General features: G+C 46.9%; 1 protein-coding gene across 7 annotated transcripts in view; it reads left to right on the top strand.

The window, feature by feature from the left end:
- The window catches only part of si:dkey-237h12.3 (teneurin-3), a 126,438-nt gene that overhangs the window by 24,345 nt on the left and 88,921 nt on the right, over positions 1 to 13,172 (top strand). Inside the window, exon 1 of one of the 7 annotated variants that reach the window (XM_029164897.3) lies at positions 8,343 to 8,650. The exons of the other annotated variants lie outside the window; for them this stretch is intronic. The gene's annotated coding sequence lies outside the window, so the exon portion shown is untranslated. Of the gene's footprint in view, positions 1 to 8,342; positions 8,651 to 13,172 lie in introns of those variants that run through there. 7 annotated transcript variants of the gene reach the window in all.

Raw genomic sequence — 13,172 nt, 5'->3', positions numbered from 1 at the left:
TCTCTGCCAAGAGTAGAGGTCATTCAGATAAATTGGCCAGGTTGGCTTTTAGCAGCTCCAGGGTCAAAGCCCATTCATCTTATTAGTCCGATGTATCCTTTTAGAGGCCTCAGCAGTAGGATTAGACAATAGAGAAGCACCAGGGCATTAGATGACAGACCATTTGGCAAATAGGTTAGAGCAGTTTCCGCCTATTGTCTTTTTCTACATCACCCAAAGGACCTGTTTGCAGAGTTTTGCATGGCAGCTTTAAAGGTTAGACGGCTCGGAAAGAAAGGTCCGGTACAGACGGGTGAACGTTTGAGGAATGACTTTACAAACAAAGACGCCAAATCAATCGTGTCACGTCCTTCCTCCCTGACTGCTTGTCAGAAGCAGTGTCCAGGTGTAAAAGCCTCACTTTATTAAAGTCAGCTAAATCCTGTTCATGTTTTTGGTCTGTTTTCACTATTGCATTGAATTTCTCACCTGTTCAATCCCATGTTTATATTTAAGAAACTACATTTTATTGTTTGAATGTTCTTCACTAACTCCCTGTAGCTCCATCCAACTGGATCTGGACGATCGGAGGCTTGATCCGGTGCCTCGCGCATCTTTCTGGTATCATTTGGTATAAAGCGATCAGACGTGCCAGCTGGGCAAACACGAGCTCGCTGCCTACAGTATGATTGTGTCATGTTACATGATTTCTGGGTGTTGAGTCTCACATTTGCTGCCATTTGGTGCTGCCAGCTCTCGGAGCCGCCCAGCGCGGATCTCAGACGAGCTAAACAGCCGTGTAAGACGCTCTCATTTGTTTCTAATCTTCTCTAACGATGTCCAAGAGAGAAGAACTTTGAATTGGGGGCGATTGTTCCTGTTGGTTTTTATAAATGATGTGACTCTTAGGAACGCACTAGAAGAAGAAAAAAAGGCAAACGCTGCTGTGCATTGGCATATTTTCTTCTGCTCGAATTGAAACAGTGCAAACACTGACTAGATGCATAGTGACACAAGATGTCAAAATAAACATATTGACAGTGTTGAGTTATTTATGCGAAACGTTCACTGATTTCCAGTGTAATAATAGCGACAACAGCAAGTCTGAGCCTCTTCAATCATTACTGCGGTGCAGCCCTTACTTGTGCTGTATTTAATGCATTGTTGAAGGAACCCAAACGTGGTGTCAAGATGACACACACAGTACTCCAGTAATTGGATGCCCAACCTTCTTCCCTCCCCCAGTTCTCTGCTGCTCACTATTGTTGAGAGAAAATGTGTTGGCTCTAATTTAAACTCAGCCTCTGACGCTCCTCTCTGCACTTACCAAAAACACTGAATTACATTGACATTTTTCATTATAATAGTGTTACTGTGAAATCTCTCTTTCTATTAGCCTTTTTGTTAAGATGTAGGAGTAAGGGGTAATTTCAAATAAATTATAAGATGGTGGTGATTAAAGTAATTTTTGGTGTAGGGCTGGCGAAGCCATTCTTTTACTTAACTAGTTTTCTAGGATGAAAGAGATTCTACGCTGACCCTAATCAAAGTCCCCTCAATGATAAAGGTAGACTTTAATAGTCCAAACCACCTGTTTATTGCCCACCTCTGACCTATTTTCCATGGCCTTGCGGTGCTTTATTTTTATTTTCTCTCTCTGGCTGCCTTTCCTCTGAACCCGCTTGTTTTCAGCCCCGTACAAAGACACACTGAGGGACAGTCGGGCTTCTAGAGGAGTTTCTTGCTCTTGAAAGAAGTACGAGGATGACATTTGGGACTTCATTAAAACAGCTTGAGAGAGAATTTTTCTTCCACCCTCTGCTGCATGACACAATATATTTACCACAGCAAAATAATATTACTCACAAATAATCCAGCGCCGCAGTCCGCCTCGCGCAAAAGCCATTTTGCATCTTAGATAAAGTGGTGGCTTTGCAACTGATGACTCGCTCCACAACATATTAAATCATCTTGTCATCCTGTCCGGGTCTATCACATTTCCATAGAACACAGCGTTCTTTGTCGTTTATGTAAGCGGGGTTGTATGGATAGATTACATGGGAAAATGCTTAGATGATTGCTTTGAGGAATTCAATGAGGGCGTCTGTGGTCAGGACTAAATATAAAAAGGGCACCTACACCGGTTCAAGAGATAACTTGTTTCCTTCTTAAATTTTTCATGCACCACTTTATTTTGGGTGGTGAGTGAGTTCCTCAAGTGATGCGTGAAGCGCCGGAGAGAGGCCGGCGGAGGCTTCGTGTTGTATTAAGGAGTGTTTCATGTGCGGCAGGTGAGGTGCTGGTCGGTCCCCTTCCACGCTGCCTGGAAGCGGCTAAGAGCCCAGACAAAGTGTATGAGCCACAAAATGAGACATTATGCTAATGCGCGCGTCGATTGTGTGTAGCAGAAGTTTTCCTCCGCTTTGGTCCAGGAACGGCACTCGCTGATCAGCGGCTGCCCACCGGGGTGGGCCGCATCCTCTCTATCATTTAGTTTGTAGATGCTGGTGTTACATGCACCAGGTGCTGGCTGACAACTAAATGAGTAATGTGTCTGGTGGAAGGGAAACTCAGTCAGGGGAAGCCCATTCCCTGGACTCTCCATTAATATCACAGTCCACTCTTTCAGGGGATACTGCTGACATTTTGCTCTCTGTGTAATAGAGATCTAACCTTTAAGCACCGTTAGGAAAGAGCCATTTTTCATAATCCCCTGTCCATTTTGGAGAATTCCCCAACTACTACCTTCTATGCATCTGTCCTCATTTCCCGCTTATTGTTTAATCTTTTTTATTTCCTTTTAGGGATGCGCAGCAGTCATCATTTGTTTTTTTTAGGCTGCAGATGTAGAGTATCAAATTTAATTCCCTCCACTGAAACTGCAGCTTTATTACACGTTCCCCCAAAATATCCATCGCTGAATATTGTGTAATCCATTCGGGCAGATTTGCAGTGTGAGCCGGGGCTGTAGTTGATGACTCGGATGGATGATCAGAGTGCACACTTTGTCATGTCCAAGTCTGCCTTAATTCCTTAAATCCAGATTCAGGTTTTAAGCCACCGTAAGAAAAACTGGAAGATCCCCCGTGTCCTTCCCGAAGCTGAGCGGGCTGAAGGAAAGTCATTGTTTTAGCAGCCGGTAATGATGATTAGCCACAATCTGGGGGATCGACTGCACATCGGTCAAATGCGGCGACATCCTCAAAGGAGAGATGGCCCAGTGTCCCGGCTATGCATACTGAGCAGATTGATTGTGTTTAGTGTAGAGATTTAGGGGAAATCTTTGACGTGTGCATGGTAATAATGCAGACACTGGCACGAAATGCCTCCGAGTTCAGGAAGTGGCACTTTCCAACACACTCTGACTGAAAGACGGTGGGTAACTTAGCTTTGTGTCGTCGCCGATGACCGGCCTCCTCTGAAAGGTCTTCGCCCGTCTCCCTCTACGTTGAGTGCACATTTTCACCAAGGCTCTAATGTCACCAGGAATTAGAATAATAACATGTCGCGGTCTGTGCGGCGGGGATTCAGCCGGCGTGTCCTGCGCTGGAGCGTAAAACCAGAATGGGTGACTGCATGCTGCGAAAGAAGAAGAAAGGGAAACACTGGCTGACAATTAGAAACCTTTTCTGATAGCGTTATGCTCTTTTAACATTAGCATTGAGTGGCCATTAGATAGTGGAGCGCTGCTGATGGGGGTATTTTTTTATTTTATTTTACGGTGGGTACATGTGATAATAATGTGGTAATTGGATAGCTCATTTATTTCACTTAGGTCTAACTGGAGGTCTCCATGCTGGAATTAATTTTGCATGCAGACCTACCTTTTGACATGATTGATGATTCCCGCAAAGGTTCCGCGTTCTGCTGTTCACCTGAGTGTTTGCACACACTCGCACCATTACGCTGCGAAACCCGTAGCATCTTGTGATTGTAGTTTTAACAAACCCAAGTCTGTAGTATTTGTGTTATCGAAGCCAATTCTGGAGCATTCCAGTCAAAGAGACTCCCTCTGGCTCCGTGCTTGGAAATATTCCACTCATTTGCTCTGACTTTACTGGAAATAGTCTTTATTATAGAAACAATGATAGAATCCAGTAAATCAGGGAAAAGTATAGGGTGTAGTGTTGCCATCAATAATAGATTGGAAACAAGTCGGCACTGATGGAACCTGAGGCCCTTCCTTTGTGGAGGTCTTAGTGCCGTAGCAGTGCATGTGAATAATGCATGGTCCCAGATAGACTCCGGCTCGCTCGCTCGCTCGCTCGCTCGCTCGCTTGCTCGCTCGCCCTTCCACTCACTGGCTGCCCGGCTTCGCAGGCTGGGGCGCCACTTTTCCCCAGCAGTGATTGGCTGTGCCTTGAGGGCAGTGGAGGAGATGGGAAATCACCTGCCCCATTTAGCCACACTGTGCTAGCTGCCTCGGCGCCCCACTGTTCAGACCTTTTTGTCGGCTGCTGGCGCTCGACATTAGGACCTCTGGTTAACTTTAGTCGGGGATGCGGCGGCACAGAGCTGTCATCCGGCTACTTATTATCGCCCCAGACTTTTTTGAAAGGTAAATCTGCTGCACAGCTGCACTCCCAGTGTTCTTGCTCTAATTTCTCTCCCTTCCCTCCTTCTCCCACGCGTTGTGATTGGCAACGATGCGGCGTCGCAATCCCGCCACAATCACCGCTGTTGCCGCCGCTGCTCCTCGACGCTCCACACCCCGACCCCCCCCTTCACCGTCCTCTTATTTTCATTTCTCTCCCTTTCACACGCTGACGTACGGCGCTGCTGTGAGAAGCATCCGCTGCATTCTCAGCGATCAAGCCTTGAGAACCGAGGGGGCTATCGGCGTCCTCTCACCCAGGGGTCTCGGTGGGGAGTCCGCTGAAGCCCGGCACCCAGTGCCGCCCCCCACGGAGCGTGAGCCCGGCCGCGGCGCCGCATAATCCATATTCTAAAGGCCAGCTGGACTGAGGCCACGGAGCACAAGGAGAGCAAAGAGACCTGCCACCCCCGCCTGCAGCCCACTCCCGGTAACCGAGTACCTCAGACAGCTTTGGCATGTCACAACTGAAACCGGGCTGAATAGCTGTTATTTAGCAACAGCTCTTTAATGGAAATAAGAGTTTGTTTCCCCCATTTAGCCCAAGACTTAATTATGTATTATGTGAAGACGATCCTGGCCCATTTCATGTATTGTTCCTTGAGTGAAATTTAGTGCCAGCGCGTACGGCGCCTTTTTTTCTTTCCCCTCTTTCTTCTGTCCTCTTTGTTTGCACATGGTGCTGTGGGGAGAATGAGCCACTTGGCTATAGGTAGTCCAGCATCCAGGGGGTTTTTGGGGTAATCCCGCTTTGACAGCGAACGGATAAACGCAGACGACTGACTGTCAGATGCAGGTATTTCAGCAGATTGATATTTATTCCCAAACCCACCTCCTCCTCACTTCCCCTTGTTTACTCGTCCGGGCCCAATTACAGTGTTCCTGACCGCGTCCTGTGCACACATTCCCACCGTATTCCCACTGTGCCGCGCCGCCTGTCACGGACAACACAGTGCACCGCGTACAAATACCCGATTGTTTTGTGGTCCATTTTGTGTGCGCTTTGCGTTGCTAGTTCGGTTTGATGAATTAACACTTGTTTTGCAACCGGATATTGTGAACAAGGCATTAAGTTTCCCACGTGAAGGCGCCTCGCGTTCGTTCCAACCTCTCTGAGACACGCGCCGTGGGAATTGTATTGAGGCCGTCCTTATTCCCCGAAGGCCCGGAAATCGACACCATCTCCGAGTTGTTCTAAAGTGACTAACGTAGCAGCGCCTCCATCTTAAAATAGCCCGTCCTGCACGAGGTCTCAAATACCTTTTCTTGAGGATGGATGATGAATATAATAATTTGGGCCACTCAGTATGAATCTACTCAAGCCGTATGGAACTGGGGCACTCTTGGATTACAAGGCGTGTGGTTCCAACTTGTAGCATATTTCTCCACTTGAGCCCACAGGCGTGACCAAAGTCTTTGAGTCAATGCGTGGTTGCAGTGGGAAAATGTCAAAGAATCACTCCCTTGTTCTCAGCCCCAGAGGCATCACGTTTGATGTCCACCTTCAAACGGGTTTTATCAGCCCTTTGCTGTTTTAGTTGTTGGTCATTAATGAAAGTCGAGTATTAGACGTCTGCGCCCACATGATAATTTATAAAAATGAAATGCCCAATTGATTTTGCAATAAGATACGATGCACTGCGGCGGCGCATGACTTATTGGACGTCAGTTAGATAAGAAGTAGTTTAATAAGTGGAAAATGATTAAGTCAACAGGGATTTTATGTATGCACGTTATTGTTGTTATTACACTATAGATAAGTCAATGCTGATTTAGAAAATCTAAATAAATAGATGCTGCTGGTTGGTCTCTGGATGTGTATTGAAAACACATTGCTTTTTTGTTATTCCAAAGTTACAATAATTGTCTTCACAATCAGATAATAGACATGAACAAATGATGTTGTCTCCTGATTGTTAGATGTTTTGGCATTTGCTGTCTTTAACGATCCACAAATTGCGAGCAGCGCTCGAGAGCACTATTATTTAGCGTTTCAACCGAGACAACAGAGGAAATCTGCCGACGCGCTCAGCCAAGATTTTCCATGTATTGATCCAAGTTTTAAATGGCACTTCATGTTTTTTGTATTAAGTTTTCATCTCGAGGATCGCTCCTCAGGTCTGTGAAAACAGCTGCAGCTCCGGCTCTGTGGGGATTGTGAAAAAATAACCTTGATACTGTGAGGGTTAACGTGTTTTGGCTCCGGGTTACATTTCTGACGGCGTCTGCGTCGCGCGCTGGAGGTGAAGAGTTTAGAACGCAGAGTGGGTCTAATGAAAGACTGTTGACTGGAGCATCCAGTGTTTTTGGAGCTCGCTGCATCTCGCCCACTAAAAGTCAAGTCGTCTCCAGAGCCTCGGCTGCTTTGCTGAGCAGCGTAATGCTGAGTTCCAACATTATGCAAATGTGATGAATTGCTGGAGTGCACGTTTTCAGGAAAGGTAATAAGAGGGGAAGTTTAGCGAAGTGAAGTCAGGCTGATGCTTGTCTTTTCATCCAGATGCAGTGTGTGGTGGGGCTCTATCTAATTTACGTTTAAATTTCAGCTCAAGCTCCTTTTTGTTGCCTTGAGCGTGAAACCGGGGATGTTCCCCCCGGCTCGTCTCAGCACCTACAGATAAACACAGTCTAGACGGTCTGCTGTACCGCTAATAGAGGGCAGAGTTTGACTTTAAGTGCACACGTGGACGAACAATGATTATTTTATAAAAAGAACAAATTATCATCTATTCTTTAGAACCAGCTGTGGAAAGAAAAGGATAAATGTGGGATATTTGCCAGAGGTGATGCATGTATGATGTGTACGGTGTCTGACGCCGGGAAAATCTAACTTACAGCTCCATCTGGCAGAGGCACGTACAGTAGTGGGACTGTATTAGTATTTCTAAATGCTTGGTTTTGTGCTACAATGTGAATCTGACTGTAGGTTCTTTTCTGATCTGTTAATGAGGATGCGGCCACTTCCACTTCTGAGACGACTCCATGAAATAAGCAGTTTCATTTTGATTCCGACCCGCAGTGTGAGGAAGTGTCTTTGGAGTCCAACGTGTTCCCTTATATTTTTTTCAAAGTGCCGTCCTGAGTAAACGCGGATCCCTGTCAACCTGGCCAACAGGAAGAGATGAAAACGAGGATCCGGCTGCTTTGTCTCAGAACGTGGCGTTAATGAATCATTTTTGCTCCGCTTCGATGCTCAGACTCATCTGTCGAAGAGATTTCTGATTAAGGCTGTTGTTTTTATAGTGTTTGTCTGCAGCGAGATCATATCCGCTCTACCATATGTAGATCTATAATATCCAATGAGCTCATCATATCGGGACAGATTATATAATTCAGCAGACGAGGGATATTCATTATGCCCGAATAATAGGAACTATAAAATACCTGCCTGATCTGATAATGTCAGGGTGTAGAGATCCGTTTAAAGTAGCTCCTCTTTGTCTGCACACATTCTCCCGTTTAAATTCAGCCCAAGGTTTCATATCAAAGCCCAGCTCGCTAATCTTGTGGAAACCATTCCAGATGCTTGTGTTTTAGGGAATGCACCTCTCCCTCCCTCGCCTCCTCTCCCGCTACATCTTTTGAGGGGTAAACACACACGCAGAGCTCCTCAGCCTATCATCTGTGACCGCCGCTACCGCCAGACAGCGTAACACGATCCATGATAGAGTGGTGCAAATCGCCCGGCGCTCTCGTCTACCGTCTCACATGAGGAGGGGGGAGAAGCCCGTGAGATAGGTTGAGTTAAAAAAAAAAAAAAAAAAAAAAACAGGGGAGGAGGGAGAGGTGGAGAGCTGCGAGAGTGCGGCAGCGGCGGCTGGCAACTAGAACGGCGCTGGTGTGACTTTCCGCTCCACTAGGTTTTAACCCTTTTGACATCGCTTGAGTGCCGTCCATGTGTCAGCGCGGCGGCGGCGGCGGCGGCGCGTCCCCGTGCAGCGTGCGGCGGCTGGCGTAGCGGCAGCGGCGAGAGCACACCCGGAGCGTTTGTAAATCCAACACAGGCGGCATCGCAGCCGACAAGAGGACCTTGAAACAGTGGCGCCTCAGCGGGAGCTGCCACAGGCATTCTTCAAGGTAACGCACCAACTTCTGGGTAATCCTTTTATTATGAGCGTGAGAAATTAGCCCTCGTTCCAATCTGCATTGCATTCTCCAGCCTATTGATTCCACTGTGCTCTCGTCGTGCGCCGGCATGTGGGCAGGCAGATTTTTTTTTAGAGTTGAGCATGTATTGCATCCGTCAACAACTTGGATGTAGCAGAATAATGTTTAATGCATTCCAAGGACTGTGCACCGGCAGCTCCTCTGACAGCCTGGGCCTCATTGTTACTGCGCACAGCTACACTATTGTATTCCTTTCAATCCCCTTGTGGTTTTTCTTCTTCTTCTTATGAGGGGGCGGCGTGTGTTGTGTTTAAAATGGTACTGCAGTCTAACACGTGTAGATTGATAATACGTGCACTGCACAAGCAGGAGGAGCACGGTACTTTTGCACCATGCTGTGCCTTAAAGTCCACTGTGGACTTGAGCAACTTGTGTTGTTGGACGTCCAGCCCATTTTCAGGGGGTGAGATTTAGCATAAAGCAGACCAGAGGTAATGATTTTAGCTTCTCTCTGATCATGAGGAACACTGGTTGATTATGTGGAACAAATGGAGGAAAGAGATTTTAATATTGTATGAATTGCAATATTAGCGTATGTTGCCTTAGGCGATCTAAACAGTTTCATCAGAGCAATAAGGCATTTGTTTCTTGGCTCATGCTTCCTCACACGTTCAATATTTAACATGACATAAATGCGGTGCTATGGCTGCCGTGCACTGACGGGGCATCCTAGGTGTGTGCTTTTGGGTGTCTTGCCTTTGATTAAGCATTTCAGGTTGACGTCATGGCCTCGAAGGACAGAGATGGATTGAAGTGCTTAGCGGAGCGATGGCTCCAACCACCAAGAGTAATTGGTGTGTGGCCAGTGGTGGCCAGCGTAAGGAGAGCAGATGCATCAACCGAGGTATAAGTCTGAGGGCTGCACAGGGTCGTTCGCTAGCAGGCTTACATGCATTTACAGGTGACGGCCAAATATGAGCACGTAAACATAATTTCCTCCGAGGGCACTGCATCTTATGAGGCATCACCATGAATTATTCGTCGGGCCACAAGGTGAGTCGTGGAGCAGGGCAGGTGTGTTCTGGAGGAGCAGGGACTGGAGGAGCACGTGGTTCCTTCCTTTTAATGCCCATCAGGTGCGATTCCCAGTCCTGCAGCCGCGCAGCTACCGCATGAGTCTCACTGCAGCTGCTTTTGGTCATGTTTGCCTATGCAGCAGCAGGAAGGGGGGTAATTGAAGGGGTGGGCATGCTGCTGAGGAGGTGGGTATATTGTGATCCAGCCATCTTTTATATTTGTCAGTGGTAATTACGTTGAATAAGTGGGTTTGTGTCCCCAGTGAAAGAAGCAAATGTACCTCCATACGTGCTGAGTGCAGCGGTAGTAGTGCCACAATAGGAATAAAAACTTCAAAATATGAAATCATAATGGACTATCGATACTTTACATAAGCTTGCGTTTGATTCCTGGATTCCTCTGTAGACTCCAGCTGCTCGGCATCCGCATTAACGCTAACAGTAAGGTCTGTGCAGTTTTCTTTTAATTTTCTTCTCTCATGTTTCACCACGCAGCTCTGGCAGCCTCATTCTCCTCTTACTGGCAAACACACGTCAGGATGTCAGGGCCAGCGAGGGCTTTTGTGCATTATGATGTGGTTTCTGGGTGAACTGCTCCATAATTTATGTAATGAAAGGATGAACCGTTGTTTAATTGATGCAACGTCTGAATGACGACTGTTTGTACCTGTTGGAGGACGGAGCTCCATCTCTCCAGCTCAGGTCCAGGTATGATATAAGCAGGAGCCGTAGTCCTCAGTTATAATAATCCACCAAAATATACACACACACAATTCATTTTCTATCCACATGCATTCATTACATTAGCAGCTATAAGTGGCTGCATGATCCTTTTGCTTCCCCAGGAGACAAAGCCCTCATGTTTTTCTCTTCTTTAAATATAAATTATCTTCATATCTAAAGATGAAATAATCTTCAAAAGCGTGCGAGTGTGAAATTGTCCACATGTGATGTCATCTGGGAGACACTGAACCCTTGTATTTAATTAAAACTCAGTCCAACAGTGTGGATGAGGAAGCTACACACCTGAAAGCTTCATTGGCGTCTATTGGGAAAAGTTAATTAAAATATGAAAGATAATTATGAGAGAATAAAACTTAAAAGTGAAAATCAGAAGATGAAATAAAAGCTGAATAATAGTAAAAGTCCAGGTTCAGCCTTGTTGACTTCTTTTGTCTAATAAAAGCTGCAGTTTGAATAGAATGACGTTTACTCATTTCATGATATACTGACATTAACTGGTAGGTGTCTCTTACCGATGATGAGCTTTGCTGTGACATTTGCACACCTTGTGAAATGCACCACAGTCAGGCTCATTGCTGTCTCCCCTTTGTGTCTCAAACTCCAAGGCTGATCTGCAACTAGCAGGTGCCGTCGCTGCTCACAGCTCAAAATGAGTCGGAAACTGAGAAAACCAACCAAGAAAGCGGATCACATTTATTATTATTAATTGTGGCAGTCGCTGCCTTTAATGCCGGGCGCCATTTAGACTTTAGGAGGCTGATTATTAAAGACTGACTTGTAATTACGTCTTAATAAGTATTTACTTTGCTGATTAGTAGGAATTAGCAGCAGCACATTATGGAATAATTCATTATAAGTAAAACTCCAAACGTCTGAAAAACAAAAACAACAAAAGCATCAAATGGCGCTAATGCTGCTGTTCCCAAAAATACTACTCATCACTATCTGTTAATGCCCTTAAACTTATCGAAAAATATTCTGTAAAAGGGTTCAACTGCCAAAGTAGAGTCATTTACACTTTATTATGTGTTCTAGTCAATATTCTTTATATTTCTTAAAATATTTATCCGTGCACTTCAGCAGAGCAGGACATATTGGCGCCCCTTAAGAAAGCAAATACAAAACCAAATACGAGACCTTGGCGGAGACCTTGATATAAAAGAGATTAAGTCGATGCAGGTTCAGAGACACTAAACTGTGTGTGAGCTACTGGGAGACATCCTTAAACTGGAGAATCAGGGCAATGGCATAACAGTTACATTACACTGGGCATTTATTAGGGACATCTATTAAAATGTACAGGTCCAGCAATTGTACAGATTAAAAACGGTAGTGAAAAAAAAGAAGAGCGGGGGAGGAAGAAGAGCAGACAATAGAATAGAATTGTGTATAGTCTGTACAGTACAGTATGGACACGCATAATGTAGAGTATGAGTCAAAGCTCAAGCTCAAGGTCTGTTTCATTCAGAGTTACTTTACTTTGTCTGCACGAAGGAAAGGTTCCTCCCTTTCCTTTAAAGGTTCAGCGGGTTCTTTGTCTCGTTACTCTTGTTCCATTGTGTTTTTGTTGCCGCCGGTACAAACAGTCTGTGGGTGTGAAGCCTTCAGCCTTTGTTGCTTCTGGCTAACGGGTGGTTGTGGAGCCCGGTGGCTCCCGGTGGTGGAGAACGTGGCTGCACGGAGGAGAACGTGGCTGCACGGGGGAGAACGTGGCTGCACGGAGGAGAACGTGGCTGCACGCTGGAGAACGTGGCTGCACGGGGGAGAACATGGCTCTAAGCTGGCTGCACGGTGGAGAACGTGGCTCCACGGTGGAGAACGTGGCTGCACGGTGGAGAACGTGGCTCCACGGTGGAGAACATGGCTCCACGGTGGAGAACGTGGCTCCACGGGGGAGAACGTGGCTCCACTGTGGCTCCACGGTGGAGAACGTGTCTGCACGGTGGAGAACGTGGCTGCACGGTGGAGAACGTGGCTGCACGGTGGAGAACGTGGCTGCACGGGGGAGAACGTGGCTCCACGGTGGAGAACGTGGCTCCACGGTGGAGAACGTGGCTCCACGGGGGAGAACGTGGCTCCACTGTGGCTCCACGGTGGAGAACGTGGCTGCACGGTGGAGAACGTGGCTGCACGGGGGAGAACGTGGCTGAGAGGTGCTGCCGTGGAGCCGTTACTGCTTCCTCACCGCTCCCCTCGTTGCTGACAGGTCCGTGCACGAGCCCCTTCGCCAGCTCTGCCTCCTGTGCCACACACGTGCACGCTTCGGTCCTTATAATAATGCGCCCGCTTCGCCACCTGAGACATTTTGTAGCGCACTCTTGATCCAGCCAACGCCTTTTGCAGCTGTTGATCAGGCTCCAGTTGTGGGCTGGCAGTTTGCTGGAGTCGGGCCTCGTGCAGGAGCTGTGACTGCTGCTCTTCCTATAGATGCTCCACTGGATTACAGTCAGGACTCTCCAAAAACGCTCCATTCATGGAGCTTTGAGATCAATGATGTTTTAGGTCATTATCCAGTTGCAGGAGCCATGACCTACAACTGAGACACAGTTTTCCGACACTGGCCAATACTCTGTTTCTCCCCTGAAAGCCCCGATGGGCTCCTTCATTTCACAGCGCTGATGCGTCCTTTTCTGTGAAATAGTGGATTTAGGCAGTGAAACATGTTTGCGCCG

The sequence above is a fragment of the Betta splendens genome, chromosome 10, assembly GCF_900634795.4.
Source record: "Betta splendens chromosome 10, fBetSpl5.4, whole genome shotgun sequence".
Taxonomy (NCBI): domain Eukaryota; kingdom Metazoa; phylum Chordata; class Actinopteri; order Anabantiformes; family Osphronemidae; genus Betta; species Betta splendens.
This window is presented reverse-complemented; position numbering and strand designations above follow the sequence as displayed.